This window comes from Falco rusticolus, chromosome 11, assembly GCF_015220075.1.
Source record: "Falco rusticolus isolate bFalRus1 chromosome 11, bFalRus1.pri, whole genome shotgun sequence".
NCBI classification, from domain to species: domain Eukaryota; kingdom Metazoa; phylum Chordata; class Aves; order Falconiformes; family Falconidae; genus Falco; species Falco rusticolus.
The window spans coordinates 22,318,745-22,334,091 of record NC_051197.1 but is presented as its reverse complement, the minus strand read 5'-3'; the positions used below and the strand labels follow the sequence as shown (position 1 = coordinate 22,334,091).

Genomic DNA, 15,347 nt, shown 5'->3' with positions numbered 1-15,347 from the left:
TAACAAGAAAATGGAAAATTAATCACTTTCCAAATGATACAGTAAGCAGAATAGCTGATGGAACATTTATCATCATTTCTCCTGTGTCCATTAAAGAAGATTGGCTGTAAGTACCTGTCAGAGTTCTTTCACAGCTTGCAAAGCCATCCTAATTTTGTGCTCTAGCTTTCACTTTATGCCTTAAATGGTGGTCAGTAAAATTATTTGCAAGAAGAAAATCAGACTGATTCTTCTGTAGCCCCACAAGTTCTGCAAACTGTATCTTCTGCTGTATTTTCACTAGAGTAAGGATGTAATGAGTAATTAGAAGAAGCTTTCCAAATTTACAGGGCTGAGACAACAAGGCTGCCCAGAGTCATGAGGTCATCCTAAGGACCAGAAATTAATACAAAAGCCTCCTACCCAGTTAGCATCTCACTCCAAAATGTCTCATAGCCAGAGATCTTGAAAATGGCCACAGCACACTATGTGCTGTGACAACAGAGGCCATAGGGTTGTGTGGCCCGCAGAGGATCAGCCTGCAAGCTCTGGAGTTCCCTAGCACAGGTAAAAAGTAAACACGGCTAGAGCAGAGCCATAAACCAGAGTTTTTAAATGGAAAATATTAACTAAATGTTGAAATTGTGAACTGAACTCCAGAAGTGACGTAACAGAGAACAACAACATTCCAGTACAATTAGCGTTTCTGAAACAGAGATAGTAATTTCTTACTTGTTAGTTTACTCAGACTCTTACACAGAAAGCCCAGTGAAGTCAGGTAGAGTATCATCACCAGCCCAAATAACTTCTAGAGCAGGCACTGTTCATTACAGCACGTAAAGTATGTTAAGTGAATAACAGCTGAAAAGATTTAGAATGGTTATTGTTATTGACATAAAAGCTCCTTTCTATCAAATATTAACAAAAAAACCAGGTAAGGTTTGATATTCTATTCATATAGTCTCTTGAGCCTATGCTTCTTTTTTATTAGAATATCATCTCCATGGCAGCTCAGGAAAAAGTAGCTCTGCTTTGCGGTCCTATTGCCCAAATTGGCTCAGAAGATAACGCAGCACAATGTGAAGGCTCAGGCTCTGGAGAGTGCATAAATATATAATCTTCATAGCATTCACTATTCAGTAGCTTTCTGATTTGGATGGATATGGATCACTTATCCCTTTGTTATTTCTCAGAAGGATTTTAGAAATATCCACTATGCTCTAGGCCTGTAGACTTGCTCAATGCAGATATTAAGATCAAAGCTGTTTACTGCCAGAAAGAGCCAAAATTGGAATTTTGTCAAAAATTTCCACAGCACTCCCATTTCTGAAGAGAACAAAGTATGTTTCACCTGCCCACCTCTCCCCTCTTTTTAATTGTGATGTTTCCATTTGAAATTATAAGGTGGTTTTCTCCAAACTGACTGAAAATATGTGATTGGTGGGAGGAAGTCCACTGGTATCCACACTGAGGTTGTTTTCCCCTATGCTGGGGACAGGAGCCGAGTACAATACTGAAGCTGAATAAAGGCATCTGTATAAAGGGCACAGTAAAACCAAGGAGAAACAGTTCTCAGTGTACAACAGAATGGAGGAAAATGTAGGGAAAGAAAGGAAATAAGGAAGCAGCGGGGAAATAATGGGAAAAGGATGATGGGAGCTGAACTTGGCTCCCTCCTTTCCTCATCCAAGGGCAGAAGGGTGAGAAATCTTTATCACCCAGTCTGGGAGCATCCCATGCGATTGCTGGTATTCAGTAACAGTCAAGGTTTGCTTCATACAGTCATTGCAAAGGGGTATGGGGTGGGTGGGGAGGGGTGTGTGTGGGGTGCACCAACCCCCTAGTTAGGAGGCAGCAGCAAAACTGGTTTATAAAAAACTACAGTCTAGTAGCCGAGACTGCAGGCCTCTGTGGGAAACACAGTGCCACTAATACCTGCGGTACTGGCTGCAGCCAGGTCCCTGGTCTCTTGTTCTCCCTCCCCTCCCTTCACACGAGCACCTCTGTCTTAGACATTCTGAATTTTCTTCCTCTGCAGGAACTCTATTCTCCTGGAGCAGCCTCATTTTATTGTGGGACTAATAAGTACAGGACATCTGAAAAGGCGACAAGAGACTTAACATTTAAGGTCAGGTACTTGAAGGAGGAAAAAAGGATGATGGAGGATGAGCAGCCTTGGAAATCAATATACAGCCACACTAACAGGCTGCCAGGCTCACAAAACATAAAGCTTGCCTGGGCCATCCAGACTAGGAACAGGGCTGCTCAGTTTCTGCATCCTTTTCCTACCGCAAAGAAACATCTAGGTCAGACAGCACTGCAGCCTTCCTACTGACTGTCTCCACAACAAAAGTCAGATGAAAACAATCAGCTCACGTTGATGACGGCGCAGAATATCCCTCTGCATATTAAAACTGGTCTATTTAATTTTCTAAACACATTAACCTCAAAACAAAGCCATAATATCCTGAGGAACCATATTTGAACTAGTGTCACATCTTTCCATGGAGAAAAGCAATAAAATAAATTTTTTTTTTTTAAAAAAGGGACAGTACACATGAACTGATGATATCTGAAAATTTTCCAGATTAAATGATTCTTGACTATTTCAAGACATTATGTAGTTTTGCATGTGTGCATTCATTTCTCATGTTTTGCATAATCTTTCTGATGACTGTATGCACAAGTGTACCATGTAGAAACAGCAGCCAGGCAGTGTGATTACTCATTAAATTTAATGAGTGGGTTAGAATTATGTACTATAAAACTACGATGAAAGTGAAATCACAAATTTGAAAGCCAACTAAGGGCTGAAACATATGCAAGCACAGTTAGTTAACACTCTCTTAATATGCACAACGATAAATACTTCATATAGATATACAGCAAATTTGGATTCACATTACCCAAGTGGAACTCAGCTGTGATGGTGTATGAAATGATACATTTAAATCTAATGAGACGCATAACTCAGAGGACGCAAAACCAACAAAATACTTGACGGCTCTCTTGCCACACTGGGATATTTCCATGACATGTGTCGCGACCAGCAGGCAGCATGCAGCCCTTGCTGTGCAAACGCGCCAAAGGTTGACGCCTGCTTTCAGCCCCCGGTGACTAGCGGCGGGCAGGGCTGTGAGCACTGCAAGGGAGGATGGCAAAGGAAGGGAAAGATGACCAAGCACGGCTGAGGAAACAATTGCCCCAAAGCCCTCCTTCAACAGTAAGGACACTCATTTGGATGGCTTTTGTGAACAAAACTTCCACCCCTGCTACGGAGAGCGTTTGGGCTGAAAGCGGGAGCGAGGGTTCGCTGTGGGCCGCCTGGGCTGAGCCCCGGCGGGAGGGGAGGAGCAGCACCAGGGCTGGCCGCCGGGGCTGGCTCGCAGCCGGCAGAGCGGCACGGTGAGCCCGCGGCTGAGGGAACGAGCAGGCCGAAACGGCGGGGGCGAAACGCCCGCGGAGCGCCCCGCACCCAACCGCCGGCCGCGTCCAGCCTGCACGGCCGCGGGGAGCGCGGGTCCCGCAGCGCCGGCCCGGCCCGCCAGCCGCGCGCGGGGAGCCGTTAGCCGGCGCGCGGGGAGCCGTTAGCCGGCGCGCGGGGAGCCGTTAGCCGGCGCGCGGGGAGCCGTTAGCCGCGCGCCCGCCCGCCCAGCGGCAGCACCTGCCGGTCCGTCGCGTTTCCCGCCGCTTCACGAGAGGAGGCTGCGCCTCAGCGTAGGGGTGACGGCTCCGAGCGTGTAAGGTAACGAGAGAGAGAGATGTGCCTCCATGTATCTCTAGCCACAAATTCCTATTTTAAATCAGTATTTTTCTCTCCTCAGTTCTTGTTTCTCCTAAAAACATCCCATTAAGAACGTGCCAGTTGTAGATCCACACATTTTTATAGCTCTGCACGTGGAAGCAGTGGATTCAAGTTTAGTTATTACCTCTGCAGAGGCATAAGTAAGGCTAAAAACCCCAAAGCCAACATGAAATAAGAACCTTGTCTTCCCTTTCTGGCACATGAACCCATTGCTTGTCCTGTGACTCCCTGTCCATGGCGCAGAGGCACCCACTTGTGTTTTCCCTTGTCATGCCATACAGGCACTTCCCACAAATTAGCACCAATCTGAGGATTATTCTCCGAAGAGCCAAACGTATGCAACGTAAGGTGAGAAACCTTTTTAAAGAGTAATGGGTAAAAAAGATGTTAATTGTTTTCTTTACCTAGGTGTTTCTGTGGTAGAAAGCTCTGCCCAGTTCTGCAAAACCTGAAGAGCTATGGGACATCTGACAACCGGTATGCAAACAACTAATAATACTTAAACAACTTTATAAACTAACTAGGGATGTGTGTCCTTAGTTCTGAAACACTGTTTAAAAGAGTTTTCACATTGAAAACTCTTCATTGAGACATGAGTCATATTAAGCAGCTTTGTGGTGGATGTGGTATCTCCTCTTTCATGTAATCTCTTCCTCTGAAAGCTTTGATTGAAAATGAAGCCACATTCAGGGGTTTGTGGTTGAGCCTGGGAGCTTCCTTCAGTAAACTCACTCCTGAATTAATTGCTGCTGGAGCTTATCATCCCTAATAAAATTTCCAGGATGTTTCCCTTATTATCTTCATCTGCCAGGTTACTTTCATCTTTTTGACATGACACCCATTAAACGGTGTAAAAGAGAAGTACAAGCATCATTACTTAAAACAGAGAAGACACACACAGTGCTGTTACTGCCCACAGGTCTGCTTTTGCACTTGCCAAAACATAAAGGACATTTCACCACAACTTTTAAGATAAAGAGTTGAAAATAAGGATTCCTCTTGTCCACAGTCTACCACCTTCAAGGGTATGCCAAGGATTCTTCTATGTTCACAGTTTTAGGATGTTTCTACCAAATGTGTACAACAAAGTAAGAGATCTGTGCCAGTCCTACATGTAGACAAGCAGCAAATTAATAGTTGTGGTCTAGCCTGGGCCCTCAGTTCTCCTTAGCTGTGAATTGTCTTAGGCAGAGGGCATGCTACAGAAACAAATGGAATCATAATTCTTGCTCAAAGTATTTGGCTGCCAGATAGGCAGCTGGGGATTGTAAATTAAGACATTTCTGAGCAGGGGAGGACTCCAGTCTGTGGTAATTCTTAAATGAACACAGCTGCAAACCATGCATACTCCCTTGTTACCACTGTTCCTATCTGAATTGCAAGAAAAAAAAAATACAAAAAATAGTCTTACCCTTAATAAGCTAAGTTCCAGCTATGCAGGAATGCAAGGACACATTTCAAACACCTAAGGATGAAAGGAGAAAAAGGTAAGTTAGTTTTGAGTTGTTTCCCTTCTGAAATTAAATACAAAGTCTCCTAGATGGTTTCAGAACATCTGAAAAAAGTTCACAAAAATGAAAAAAAACCCCACCCTTATTTTTTTGTATATGCTTTTATGAAAATATTATTGAAAAAATTCCTTGTGCAGTAAATATAAAGCTTGAGGTATCATGCAGGTCTCTAAAAGTTTTAAAACAAATCCAAAGAAACTGTTTCAGTAGGCTTACGTTTCCTGCACACAGGTGCAATACACTTCACTTTTCAGCTTTTTAGAAGCTTTTAGATGATGTTGGGGGAAAATACCCCTTCAGTCAATAACTCATCATAAACATATGCCAGTATAAAACACACAAAAGATACTTTTATAGAAATGACTCACATCAATATAAGTTCATAAAAAGATAAAGACACACTCTTCACTGTGGTGATGGCAACTACTTATAAAGGGTTTTGATCTAATTTTACATCATTTCCATGTTTTGTGATGGTATCAAACCAAGACTGCAGAGAGCTACTGAAGGCTGATACCACAGTAAGCGAAAGGGGAATGAGAACCATTCTGCTCTTCTGACTGCCATTACTGTTAATGTGATCAGTACCTTGACAGATGCTAAGAATCATTTTGCTGATTGACTTTTCTTCAAACCCGAGGCTGTGGGCAATCAAAGCAAATACGAACATCTGGCTAAGCTTTTGATTGCCATGCTCACTGATACAGTGCACCCAAATAAGCAACAATTAGTCAGTACAGCTTGTGTCAAAAGACCCATCAAGTTAATTCAAATTAAGTCAGGATAAATTAAATCCAATTGGCATTCATGCATATTTGTATGCTTCGTTTAAATAAGCTGCTTCAGCTCTACATTATCCTTTATTTACAAGGAAAACACATGCAAAGTTTTGTGATTTAAGTAAATATTTTCAAAAGCTTTTTGACTTCTTATAGCCAAACTTCTGGGAAAATTCTATGTCCTTTGGAAGGGCATTTCCAGACTCATAAAAATGTGTTGGCTTTCTCAAGTTCTTATGTCTCATTTGCTAGTAATTTTCACAAATTTGGAAAAGTTATTCAAAAGCATTTTGTCACTAACAATTTCAATAATACCTGACTAGCAATTGGGTAAACTTAATAGCTAAGATGGTGGTCAAAATAACTGCCAGGCTTTAATATGAAAGGGAAGTCCTAGAAGTGAAGATTAACTTCCTCATGTTTTCACTTGACTCTGAGTGAGGAACCCTGGGAATGTTGAGGGGTTTTTTTCACCAAAAAAAACTAACGTTCTTGTTTGGATTCTCTTTATTGTAACAGTACATACAGTTGCAGGAGAAGCTGAGATTGATTAAAACTAATTAAAGGCAAAAGACAAAGCTGAAGTTGTGTACTTGAATTTTTAAAAAAGAGAAATTTAGAAAAAGAAAGTCAACTGGATATTTTTAATTCTAGCTCCTTGCAGTTAATACATCTTAGCCTTTGCTTGGCAGATAAAGATACCATTGTTTCCAAGTTAACCTTTTAAAAATTTATTTGTAGCTTGGGGGTGGAAATCTGGTCTTGCTAGGAAAATAATGAGAGACTATCTGGCTGAGGTGCTCTCAGCATTCAACTAAATAGAGGAGAAATTTACTGGAATCTCACCTAAATTTCAGCTCAATCTGACCTGATTCTAAAATCCTATTACAAAATCCCAGGAATTGTTCTACAACACATTCAGATGCGTTCACCTAAAGGCTAATGCAAACAGTGTTTCTCACACAACATCATGGGAAACGGGTCGCACACACAGCCCCAGCTGCAGCATTGCTTGTGGAACTGGTACTTCACTGTGCCTGTGGCTCTGAGTTCCCAGTGTGATCACAGCCAGGGAGTTTCGGAGCTGTGCTGGGAATATTTAAAGTGCAGATACAACAGAAGAAGGACCATGTCAGAGGAGAAGATCAGGTGAGTCTGTCCATGATAATGGGACTTGATATGCTGTGTTATCAGCTGCCACAGGTGCAATGAGGGTCCACTTTGTTTCGGAGCCAAGAAATAGGTTTTGGCTATTCATTGACTCCTGTGAGTATTAAGAATGCAACACCCTTAAGAACAGTCAGATCAATTAATTAAAAACCCCTTACTGTGCTGCCTTCATAAATCAAGGATTAGCTGTTGATCCATAATGTCAAACAGCCTTTTAGCAGCTATTTTCTTCAAGTTCTTTCCTTTAAAATACTAACTCCTCTTACACATCCATCTTCTGATTCAGAGGTTAAGAGTTCTGCTATTAGCATTACCTTTAGAAACAGATTTGATGAAAATCCCTTTGATGGTCTAATGATATGGTCCAGTTGCTGTCAGATGCACAGGCCCTTTACAAATGCTACTCAAAAATCAATACCAATCCTTCAATGCCTTCAAAGGATGTGGAGTCAGGGCCATAATAATAGTGATTTTCTCCAGCAAATAACTGTTCATGATCACTCCGCAGTGGCCAGGAAGCCCAAATTCCCCTCAATAACTTTCAAAAAGGACACATGCTGGGAAATGTAAAATCATCCTTAGCAAACAGGCCAGTAGCTGCACTTCCTGACTAGTCAAGTACCCACTTATTTACTCCATTGCTTGCTCATTATTGGCCTCAGATTCTGGAGAAGAAAGTCTGCTAAAAAAAGTAAGTTCCAAAATAGTAGGTCAGCATTTCAGACATGTTCGGCACACAAAGGAATACTATGCACCACAGGAGAATCTGCTGGCAGCTCCTCACTTTGCCCATTTTATTTAGGGATTTGAAAATAGACTGAGAATAAATTTTCAAAGACTGGTAGTAGGGGAAAAAATAATTCCAAATTATAAACAGCAAAGCAGTACTTGTAGTTATGGTCTCTGATATTTATTCTCTGGGTAAAGCAGCCTGCTTGGAATCAGTAGCAGGAACAGGAGAATACTTAATAAACTTTGATAGTGTGGCAATTACTTTATCAATAAGACATGTAATGTTACATGGACCATTTTTTTAATGCATTTGCAGTAGCATGTGATGAATAAACACAACAAAAATATCAACATGCTCTTGCAATTTTTTTCAAAGCTTACTATTATTTTTGCTGTAACACAAACCAGTACTGATTTCAGAAATGAGACCTCCTACTTTCAATATACATCAGTGAGAAAAACAATCTCAGTGTAAATGGCAGTCTTCCATTTATTGACATGTGTGCAAACCCTTCATTAAATTGTATGTCCCTATCTAGCTACTATTGATTTTCTTTTGCATCAATTTATCAATAAGTTGCAGTATAGAAGGTATTAGCCGTGAAATACAGATGTTCATTACTTGTGATTAAAAGTAACAAGAATTTCATATGAACATTTCCACACTGGTAGCTGAAAATTTTGTATTAGGCTTATGTAAATAAGCTTCAATAAGAATTAGAACACAACTCTACAGAAATGGTGAATGTGTTGTTCAAAAATTGTTGCTACAATAAATTAGTTTATGCTATGAGTTATCATCTGTCAGAGAACCAAACTTGTAAAAGTTTTCAGAGATTCTCATTTTCTGATTAGCATTGTGATTGATTTTACAGCCAAAAAAATGCACATTTTTATTATTCTTTCTAAGGAAATTTCATCTATGTGAGCTTACTTTTCTCATTTTTATGGAGAGCTTGGAAAGGGGAGTATGCGATACCTCAAAATACATGGCAGGGGGTGGGTGCGTGGGTGGGCAGTCGGAATCTGAAGCAATTAACTGTAAAGAAGATCGGAAATAAACATGGATGAAGTCCAAAATCTCAGGTCTGAAAAGGCTGGTGGGACTCCACTTTGGGGCATAGCTGTGCTGGTTTTATAGTGATTTTTGTCTCCTCTAGCAGGTCCATTTTGGCATGCAGGGGCCTTTCTCCTCTTCTGCTGTCCACACATGTAGTCTGTTTTCCTGCCTGTATAGTGAAGTGGACGTACAAGGGTGTGAGCAAAGGGTGTTAATGCAGATATTGTTAAGAAGGAAGGCAGAGGTTCCTCTAAATACCTTCTTGACAGCAGTTCGCAAGGTAGGAGTTTATGTCATTGTATTGCAGGCCTATGCTGAGAGAATGGACAGAGAATTGCCTGCTTGTGTGCTTCTCTGCATTTAATGAGAGATTTTCCTTCTCATCCTAGGACAGGGGCTGACACACTGCCAGCGTGAGTGCCGACGCAGTATGTGCTACAGCAGTGAAAGCCTTGTGGGAGTGGGGACATGAGCTCTTTTCCTACTGCCTCTGTGAAGTTTATTGTCCATGTTGTGCAGCACAGTGACAACTGCTGTGAAGTACTCAGTGGCCTCGAGCTTGTCATGCTTGTTTGTTATTCACAGTCTGACCAGAGTATTCACTCATTAGTACGGGCTGGATCTGTGGCCATTGTTCTGTCAACATGTCAGATCCAGCTGTTATCTACTAGGACTAACACTGCATATATATTTTTGTCTCTCTGCAATGGAAGCTAATGTAAAATTTTCAATTACTTCAATATATTTCAATTATTTCAACAATTTTTGTAAAGCTTTGCTTGGACCATATTTATCCTTTGTAGATGCAGGATGTTGCTGTCAAGTCTTTGACAGTAAGAACAGAGAACAGATCAATTAAAAGGCATTCTCAGGGCTAGAATTTTTAATCCATGTGTGTGGGTTGTATGTGCATGTTCAGGTTTTCTCTGTAATGCTGGTTGCATATTGGCATTATTAACTTGCAGCAAGTTCCCCATTTTCAAAATACTTGTGTCTATTAGCTAGCTATGCTCTCTTTTCTCTGAGGTTTGAATATCCACCAGCAAAGAGGATATTTATTTTAGTCTCAGTGAATGCTATCTAACCACAGCAAGTACGGCTTAAACTTGGTGTTATTGTGTATAATATCCAGAGATTTCATTTCCCTGAAACAATTGGAAACCAATTGAAATCACTTCAGCATTTCCTTATAGGAAGTGTTCCTAATCTTGTTACAGTTCTTATCGTTCTGTTCTGGATCCTCTTTAAGTAGTCCACATCTCTTTTTCAAAAATAAAGTGGTGCCAGAATTAGCTAGCTGAGACCTCACCTGTACCAAACAGAGGGGAAAAGTTATTTCATAGGCTTTATATGTCAGTCTCTTTCTTGCAGCAGCCTCACATTCTAAACTCACATTCAGTCTGTGACTCATTATAAGCTCCAATCCTTTTCTACCCTGCTGATGCATGGATGGTGAGACCATCTATATTGCACGTTTAATTTCTTTTTCCACAAGTAGGACTTTCACACTTATTGCTGAGCTCTGTTTTACAGCTTTCAGACCAAATACACCCCTCTATCTAGTTGATTCTGAACTCCAGGTGCTTTCTGTCTTCTCCCAACTCAGTGCCACACACAGTAAATGTGGCTTTAAGCAGTATTCTCTTTAACAACGTGGGAGATGGCACTAGGAATTTGCCTAGAAAATCTAAGTCTCAGCTTCCCTTTACCTCAGCATTGTATCCCTTGGAGAATGAACCACTGACAGCTGTTTCAGATAGGACATTTCAGCCACTGTGTACCCACTTAACAGCATTTTCCTGGAGTCCAAGTTTCTACGGTTTGCATATGAGAAAGTCATAGTGAACAGTATCAAAAGCCTCAGCACAGTCAAGATGTAACAGGCATTGTTTTGACTACCCGCTGGGGTACCTGCTCCATCACAGTAACAGATTGGCTAGCCTTGTCAAAAGGAAGTGATGTAAAGCCAATGTTGCCTGTTCCTTGCTATCTTATTATCTTCGGCATGCTGATAATATATCAAAACCAACCAAACAAAATGGTTCTTTCCACTTTTGGTCTGCTTTTCTCTTGTAAAATAAAATCAATAACCAGTCTTTCATAATTAACCTTTACGAAGAATGATATAAAAATGCACCGAATGCATGAGCCTACTCCCCATTCCTCTCTTTATCCATTCAGCATCAGGTTTATACTTTCTGTTTTCCTCTTTCCTTTTGAATCGAGTGATAAAAAATATAAAAATCTTATTGTCTTAAGTTCTAAACAAATCAGTAGCAATTAACCTTGTGACCTAATATTTCCAGAGTCTGTTGCCACAAGTGTATGCCATTCCTCTCTGCTGCTTCTCCAATGTGCTTCTACTTTTTATACAATGTCTATTTTCAGACCAAGCAAGAGTTCCTTGTTTGGTACTATTGATCCATTAGTGCACTTCTCTTTTAGTAATGTGCTTTACCATTGCATAAAACATGGCACACACTTCAGACCAATAAAGTCGTATGACTGCTAGTAACAGGCAACACAAATTCTAGTGATGTGTATCCACTTCGTTGGGATTCACTATTATAGCACTGCTAGAAGGTAACGTTTGTGACTGAATGAAAAAGAATTCATGTTACATCTTCAATGCCATTTGGTTCAAATGATTGACATTCCCAGAATCTGAATAATGTTCCATGTTCACTGCCAAATTGACAGGAATTTCCAGTCATGGTTACAAGGGTCTTACAACTTCTAATATCTGAAGTTTATACACAATACAAGAAGCCATTTTAAATGAATATCAAGTACCGTCAATATGCCACAGAAAGTTGCCCACTGTACGTCCTATAGTCTTGTTGCCTCAAATTATTTCCCAGTCCTCAAAGATACACAAAAGGAGTGGTTTTCACTATCTATGTTTGCTGAAAGATTGGGCTTTTATTAGTCTGCTCCATGGTTGAATCAATGCTTGCCCAACACGTACAATTCACTGTCAGAAATAAAAGTAACAATGAAGTCCTGTATCGCCACAGAATTATTGGAAAATGGGTGTCCCAACTTTTATAAGAAAAAAAAGTCTTGGGATACAGAACAGACATCCTTGCTGCATTTATGCTTCACCTTATCAAGACTTCTGAGTAAAAATATTAGAAAAAATTGTCCATACACATACATAGATCTACTCCCAGTGGTGTCACTTGCTAGAAGACACAACAAAGTAATGACATAATAGAAAAAATATCTTTGGAAATATAAATCCAGTGATGGTTTTGTGTGTTAGCAATGGAAGTACAAAATAAAGATCAGAGAACTCCCAGCTGTTTTTTAATGCTGCCTTGGATTTAAAGTACTTCTATTTCAACCACCTTTCAAGTATTAAAGTTTATTTCCTACTAGCATTCCTTCCAAATTAACTGTATTAGCAAGTTTAAAGAAATCAAAAAGCTTTGTGCAGACATGCTATACCCCCACGTTGAACTGTACTGCTCCATTAATCACAATAAAATCATTATCAATATTTTTTCCTTGTGCAGAGTATAGTTTTTGTATGAAAGTCATTGCAACTGGAAGTATATTGTGCCATCTAGCAGCCGACAGTTCAAGTTGTGTAATGCATAAAGATTAGACTAAAGAAAATCCTACTGTGATTTCACAGCCAGTTACATTGATAACAGTTCTCTGAACTGGCCACTCTCTTTGTGACATCTGTTCTCACAGGACATTCTGGTAGCTTTGGATTTGTTGTTTTTTTTTACTTCAGAGTACTTAAGGAACAAATGTTATGCCCAAATATATTCTCTGCAATAAGCATATGTTCATGAAATAAATTAGACTAAGTACGTACCCAGGAGTAAAATTGGGTTTTACAAGCATGACTTCTACCACAGCTATCAGACTCAGGGAACACTTTACCATGCAGATCTTAGTGATGTGGTAATAATACGATACCTTAAGCAAGCTGTTGGCTGAATCAGTCAAGTCCACCTCGGCTGTATGTTAGTGAAGTCATTTTATCCTCATAAGCTGATTTCAGTCCACTAAGACAGCCTTTTTGCTTTGCAGTGTGTATAGTCATTACATTTCTCTCCATTCATTTGTCTTCATTCAAAGCAGCACTCAACCACCTCGGTGCTTATTACTGTTAACAAGAATGTGGTCTGCCTTAATACAGTGTCAGATGAAATCAGGAAGAGTCATAGGGATGACAGCAAGAGAAACTGGATCAGTGTGCTTGACGTTATCACGTAGATTAGAAATATAAATGAGGGATGAAATGCAATTTATGTGAACGCTGATGGAAAACAAATGTGCCATTGCAGACAAACAATTTCTGAAGTAGCTGCATAGGAATACTCCTTCCCTTGTAATTCTTATTATGGGATTGAAAATCAGAAAAAATCAGAATTGCTAAGGAAATCAGGAAATAGCAGATATTTTCACTAAAAGTGTTTCTATTATAATGAAATCCTTATCTTTCACTGCCAAGACAAGCATTATAAAACAAACTGGGTTATCTGCATGAGCTTCCTAAAAGCTTGTGTATTAAAGCTGTCCATTTGGCAGACAGACAAACAGGCCTAAAAGCTTTCTAGCTCATTTTAACACCTGTTTTTCTCATTGATGCTGGCACTGATGTTCAGTGATTATGGTAGGAGTTGATCATATTTACAAAACCTTGCTACTTTTCCTCTTTAGAAACCACATCTGAATCACTTTTGAATATCTAGCAGATGTTCAAGATAGTTCTTGGAAAGATGCAACAGAGTCTTTAAATACAAGGCTATTTGAAGCACCTCTACAATCTCTAGCTACTGTGCCTACAAAGGAAAACTTCTTGAAGATACTGTCTCGTATAAGTACCAGCTGCTGACTTTCTCCTCTGAGTCAGCTCATGTTGATCATTGAAGAGTCAGGATCCTAGACTAGACTAATCCTATCTAGCATTACAAAGTCCATATGTTAAATTTGTGCTTTTGACATTACAGTCGTCTTTTACTACCAATCCTTGACTTCCAGCTATTGGTAATAGAAGGAATGTAACTACTGAGGCCTAACAGTATGAACGGGAGAGGATAGTTTTGCCTTTTACAGCACTGAGTTTAGTAAGTGTAAAAATGCACACTCAAGGAAATATGTTAACTTGACTGAATATTCCTCACTTCACTAAAGAATCGGTATTTGCCAGCATTTCAGGTTTGCTCCTCAGCTCTTGTATACAATGAATTCATGGGGTCTATGCTTAGATAATAAGGTTAATGCTCTTTTGGAAGCAAAGTGGTTTGTCACTGTGCAGCAGCAGATGGGCTTAAGGAATCCAAGGACCTGCTGAGAACAGATAGGATGCAGGTGTGTTTTAGAAAGACTTCACCATTTTCTCTGAAATACATTTAAGAGTTAAAATGTTGGCAGGATAAGAAACAGCTTCATTAAGTATGGATGCCGAGATGCACTCCTTTCCTTTCTGTATGCCTTACTCTACTTCTGCATTAGCCATAGAGAAGTTAGATGCTCAAAGTGAATTTCATGACAACATGCATGAGCAGCAGGTAGGCTAGAAGAAATTACTTATCTCTCACTAGCATAGAAGTCATATGTCTGTATATGGAGATGATCACAGTTACTGAGCTGAGAGTAACAAGTGTGATGCTACCCAAACTCAGAATGCCTCAGTCAGTCATCTGGGTCAAATCCCAACCAGTTCCCAAGCAGCAAGAGAGGGCAGTCCTTGCTACAACAACTACAAATTGTGATTTTGTGAGCAAGCAGTATTGTCCCGTAGATTATATATTTGTGTCCTTGTATGGTAACTAAAGTCTTGTAGTCTATGTTTCTGATGCTAACAGACCCTCTTTCATAAATTTTTTATGGCCAGCTTTGGAACCAGCTGTCTCTTTGGAGAGCTTCTCAACTCTCATCCCTGCCTGCCCCTCCACACCCCTTTTCCAGAAATATATTCCCAAGTATTCATATTTGCTGTTTTGAGCCCAAACTGGGACTACATACACCAAATCTAATCTAATCTGTTTTTTCCTACGTATATCTATATGTACGTGCCCTTTTAGATTCCCTGACCAATGAATGCTACTGATGGCTCACCCCAGTACTGGCACTGGAGCTACATCTCCTGAGTATCTTGGCTTGTTCGGCTCTCTGAGGAGAGAGGAAATTCATCAACCTGACATCCCACTACCCTTGTAATCCCACCAAATCAGGAATGTGTCCATGCAGGACAGCATGCTATGGTTCTGACATCATTTACACTTAAGGCAAAAGTGGGGCTGGCTCTGATAACTAATGGTGCAAGAACACTAATGTATAAAACTTTG

At 40.2% G+C, this 15,347-nt stretch overlaps 1 long non-coding RNA gene across 1 annotated transcript in view; it reads left to right on the top strand.

Annotated features, from left to right (window-relative positions):
- The first annotated feature begins 3,419 nt into the window (after window positions 1–3,419).
- Window positions 3,420–15,347, top strand: part of LOC119155851 — a 149,074-nt gene continuing 137,146 nt past the window's right edge. Inside the window, exons 1-2 of the long non-coding RNA XR_005106874.1 lie at window positions 3,420–3,724; window positions 4,193–4,261. This is a non-coding gene — a long non-coding RNA (uncharacterized LOC119155851). The remainder of the gene's footprint in view (window positions 3,725–4,192; window positions 4,262–15,347) is intronic.